This window comes from Sapajus apella, unplaced genomic scaffold (genome assembly GCF_009761245.1).
Source record: "Sapajus apella isolate SASKATOON/1434 unplaced genomic scaffold, GSC_monkey_1.0 scaffold12, whole genome shotgun sequence".
Classification (NCBI taxonomy): Eukaryota; Metazoa; Chordata; class Mammalia; order Primates; family Cebidae; genus Sapajus; species Sapajus apella.
This window is the reverse complement of record NW_022436952.1, coordinates 2,952,226-2,957,923: the sequence shown is the minus strand read 5'-3', so window position 1 is coordinate 2,957,923 and position 5,698 is coordinate 2,952,226.

Sequence of the window (5,698 nt, the reverse complement as noted above, 5' to 3'; positions counted from 1 at the left end):
GAAGGAAGGAAGGAAGGAAGGAAGGAAGGAAGGAAGGAAGGAAGGAAAGAAGGAAAGAAGGAGAGAGAAAGAAAAGCAAAGAAAGGAAAAGAAGAGAAAAGATACTGCTGCTGTAATGGAGTCCTTCTGAAATTCATAATCTCCATCGGTTTCCACCAGTTCTATATTCCCTTCACCCCTGGCCAGCACTCTGGTTGATCTAGATAATTGCCTGAAGGAGTAGCTCAGAACTTCCTGACTAATGGATCTGAGTCTCTAGTGACTATACCATTGTCCAACTGTGGTTGCTTTTGTTACTCATTAGTGTGTGTCACTGTGCATGGATACACTATAAGATACTCCAGGGTTATGGGTTGAATTGTGTCCCCAAGAATTTATATTCAAATAGGGTCATTTAAATGCAATATGTTAAGATGAGGTGATATTGTGCCTCTGATTCAATAAGACTGATGCCTGTATGAAAAGGGGGAATTAAAACAGGATGCATAGAGAGGGAAGATGATGTAAGAGACACATAGAGAAGATAGATATCCACAGGTCAAGGAGAACGACCTGGAACAGGCAATTCCCTCACAGCCCTCAGAGGAAAACAGCATTCCCAACACCTTAATTTTAGCCTTCAGAACTGTGAGAATATAAATTTAAGCCACTTGTCATAGTTTTTCATGGCAGTATAATAAATTAATATATCCAGTAAATCTCTTGAGTTCCAGATACATTCTCCCTACACTACATGGCTTTGTGAAAATTATCCCTCATGAAATAGTAACTCCTTTATCTATCTGCTGCTGTGCTGACATGAAGGGTCCAAATGACCAGGTTATAATTGCTGCTTTTGATTATGCCAAAAACACAATGAAGCAAATTCTATAATTTTTATTTACATACAAGCCAAAGAAAAAGCCAAAACTGACCTTCAGGATTATAACTTGATAGAGTGACTAGCTACCTTTGAAGACAAATAAAAAGATATATTGGAGGGAATTGAATTAATTTCTATTTTGTAAACTGGTAATGGAGACCTAGATGTATTTACAATATAATATTATATGAAGATACGAATTAATAATTTGCATTCTTCTGAAACAAATGGTATAACTAAAAAGTTTTAAACATGGAAAAAATCAAAGAGAAATCAGGTATCATCTGAACTCATCTAATTTCCTCATTGAAAACAGAGAGAGAGAGAGATGTCAATGACCGTGTCAGTAGCCTGGGTTAGGGCTAGAGCCGAAGCTCAGACTGCTTTTCTTGGACCTAGAGCAGTTATGTCACAGTAATTCCCGCTCTTACATTCTCATGCTGGTAAGCCACTCAGTCCCAGGCAAATCAGGATGAACGCTCACCCCAGCACTTAGATTGCTTGAGTCTTTCTGAATTCCAGTGACCTCCTCCTCTTTCTACCTGTCTGCTTTGGTTCCACACTGCCACCTGGAGCACATTGTGCTGAACCCCCTCTTTCCAAGAGGCTTCCTAGAACTGGAAGAGACAGGTAAAGTAAGCTGTACAGAGAGAGATGCCTGTTAGTATTGAATCAGACTTTGGTGGGTGAACAGTCTTGGTCCCAAGCATGGATTCAATTCATTACTGTGAATATATCAGCATCATGCTTCTCCTCACGACGCATTCCAGTCTACATACAGCCAAAGGATGAGGCTGGGCAGAGAACTTCTTGAGCCTCCCTGGTCACCAGGAACTACCACATGACAAGATGATGGTCAGAGTAGGAAGCAGGCTGATGATGAAACGGCTTTCCTTTTACTTAAATGACATTTGCTATGAGTAATTCACAATTAAGAAACAGATTAAACCCTTACTTTCAAAAGATTCATAGCATTTAGGAAATGACTTCCTCTTTCATAATCCCAAACTGACTATAGAAAACAATGTAAACACCAACAAGGAAAAGTCCTGCTGATTGGTGGAAACTTCGGAGGCCAGGTGTATAAAAGGCCCAGATTGGAAGGAGCCGTCAGATTCTGGGAAACTCACCTCTGAACAGGAGCCCACCCTCCACCCCTGACACCATGACCCACTGCTGCTCCCCTTGCTGCCAGCCTACGTGCTGCAGGACCACCTGCTGCAGGACCACCTGCTGGAAGCCCACCTGTGTGACCAGCTGCAGCAGCACACCCTGCTGCCAGCCCACCTGCTGTGGGTCCAGCTGTGGCCAGACCAGCTCCTGTGCACCTGTGTACTGCACGAGAACCTGCTACCACCCCACATGTGTCTGCCTGCCTGGTTGCCTGAACCAGAGCTGTGGATCCAGCTGCTGCCAGCCCTGCTGCCGCCCAGCCTGCTGTGAGACCACCTGCTGGAAGCCCACCTGTGTGTCCAGCTGCTGCCAACCTTCCTGGTGCTGATCAGCCCTGCCAAGGACCATCATCCTAACACAACAACCTTCTGAAACTTCTTTTTGAGACTGAGTCTCACTCTGTCACCCAGGGTGGAGTGCAGTAGCGTGATCTTGGCTCACTGTAACCTCTGTCTCCCAGGTTCAACCAATTCTCCTGCCTCAGCCTCGCAACTAGGTGGGATTACAGACCTGTTCCACCATGCCTGGCTAATTTTTTGTATTTTTAGTAGAGATGGAGTTTCACTGTGTTGATCAGGCTGGTCTCAAACACCTGACCTCAAGTGATCTACCCAACTGAGCCCCGCAAAATATTGGGATTACAGTTTGAGCCACCCAGCCCGGCTCCAACTAACTTATCTCTCAGGGGACAAATTTGCTTTCAAACACAGTATGCTCTCACCAATATCTTTTTTTTTTTCTGCATGTTTAAAATCTCGTAAATCAGGTTGAGGGAGGGCAGAGTACTTTGTCCTGATTCTCTTCTTCTTACACTTTGGGGATCATGGTCCAGCTTCCTATGTCCTCAGTTGGAGTCATGGTCTCAGCCTTGACTCTAAAGACAAAAGCTTCATTCTCTGCTTCTCAGAAATTTAGATTTCTGCAACTGATCCATAATCCTCACAATCATATTTTCATTTTCAATTTCCTCCTCATAGTTTTTTACCCTTTTTTCTTCTTTTTATGATAACTCTGGACTATGCCCCTCGTAGCACAGATTCTTACCTATGTGTGACTAAATAAATTCTGAACCATCCTCCATCTCATATGGTGCTTTGTTTTATTCTACAGAATTGCTGATATGGAATTTACACACATATTGCATGCTATACGTAACATCCAATTTGATTCTGAAAACAGATGCTCATGTGTTATTACCTCAATTTTTCAGCTGAGAACAATTTAATGTGTGATTTGATGTAGCTAATAAAGGACAGACTCAGGTCCAAAGTGCGATCTTCTCTTTCCGCCCAAGAACACTCCTATTTAACTCTCAGTAAAGTAGAAATGATATTGGGATTCACTAAGAGCAAGACATACACTGAGTTCATTGAACATGGGCGGTATAATCTCTCATATTTGCAGATAACATTTCTGTTCTGTTCACAAAGGTCTTCCCAAATGAGTTTTCCACACCTCAGTGAGCAATAGCTACATAGTATGAAAACAGGGACTGCATTTAATAGCTCCCTTGAATGTGGATCTCTTTTCCTCTCCGTCCCTGACCAGCTATTTATTCAATTAATCTGCATCAAATATTTGTGAGAATGCATGGTGTCCCATGAAAGAGAGTCTCATTTGGGGATTTATATCATGTAAATAATATTCTTCTACGGCTTCCTTCTCCTGAATACCTGTTGACAAAGCAAAATGAAATTAAGTTATTTCCTCTAAAATGTGGACAATATATTAAGCAACACTAAATCAAACTGTCCCTCAAATCAAAATGTTATGAGGAAAATTAAGTAAAAAATATTTGGGGATTGAGGGACTATCCAATGGGCTTGTATGGCTTTGCACAAACCATAATCTCTGTGCCTACTAAAGGTAGAAAACAACCTTGTGTGTTTTGTGAGACAAATAGGAAGCATCTAAAGAAACCAATTCTTCTGATTTCCGGGGAAATCAGTAGAATTTAAGAAGAAGGAAAAGTGGTAGAACTTTCTCATTCGTGGAAGACACGATAGACGGAAGACTGGTACTTTTGTTCCTGAACTGATGATGCAACCCAAGTATTCAGTCATGGAATAATTGATTGATACTGGCCCCGAGAGAATTAGAAAAGTTAGGGACCTGGGCCACCATCTTGGCACCTCCTACCAGCATGGGACAGGTAAAAATACCTCTGATGAGCTAACAATGTAGGTTTCCAAGACAGATGCCAACTTCTGAGGCGGTGTATCTTGAATGCTCTGAAGACTCAGCTAACAGACAAAAGTCACTGACTGTGATAGTCATTGTTTGATGGGATAAAGAAGGTGAAAAAATATCACATTCTTTTGACCAACATCAGTTTTGCAAGATGAGTAACTTCTGCAGATCTAGTGTACAACAACGTGACGATAGTTAACAAAAATGTTTTATTGCATACAAGAAATTTGCTAAGAAGGTAGATCTGAGCTGTTCACACCATAAAAATGAAAAGGAAATTGTAACTATGTGAGCTAAGGAATATATTATGATTTCACAATAAATATATATATATCCTGAAACAGCACCTCATACACTTTAGACATACACAATTTTTATTTTTATTTGTCAATTGTGTCTCAATAAAGCCAGTAAAAAAGAAGTTAGTTAATCTACGTAATTATTACTAATGTTTTCTTATCTTCAACATTAAAACTAGAAGTTCTATGGACAAAAAAACAACTAATATGTCATAGGTTGCCTACTATTACATGGGTATTGACTAAATGCCTTGTGGATATAATCATTAATTCTTGAAGAAACATTCAAGGTAGGTATTAATGTTCCCACTGTAGAGATGAGAAAATATGGACTGGGAGAGAAAGTGTACTATCGGAGTTTGGTTTTCCCATAAGAAACTCTGAGGAAAATATTCCAGTGAAAGTAGTTTATTGAAAAGTACGAATCACAACAGTAGAGGCTGGAGAAGTGATAAAGAAAAGGGTACACTAATAAATTAGTATCACAGTGACCAATTAAGCTTAAAAGAAACAAAAAATTGTCAGAAATGATGAAAAAAAAAATTAGAATTGTCCTGCTTCAGGAAGGACAAAGTTAGGGTCTTCATAAATCAACTGTCCAGAATCATTGGTTGAATGATTTCTCTGTGTGACATGCACAGGTGACTTCACCTTCCTCAGTTGCAATACAAGAGCCCTTAGGCACAAAGATGCAGATTCTGGCAAACGCATATTGATCTGAGTACACTGAGATCCAAGATACAGGGGTGGGATGATGAAATCTTAGTTACAACCTACCATTTGCTCCTCACAGACCCAATCTTTGCTTCTTAAATGTGGTAAGCAACCACAAACTCTAGAAGAAGGAAGACGAGGAGGAGAGGAAGAGGAGAAAGAGGAAGAACAGAAGATGAGAGGAAGAAGACAGACAGAAAGGTGAAAGAGAGAATGAAGGAAGGGAGGGAGGAAATAAGGAACGAAGGAAAAAAGGAGGGAAGGAGGGAGGATAGGAGGGAGGTAGAGAGGAAAAGAAAGAAAGGAAGGAAGGAAGAAAGAAAGGAGGGAGGAAAGGACGAAGGGAAAGAAGGGAGGAAGAAAGGAAAGAAGAGAAAGAGGGAGGTAGAGAAAAAAGGAAGGAAGGAAGGAAAGAAGGAAGGAAGGAAGGAAGGAAGGAAGGAAGGAAGGAAGGAAGGAA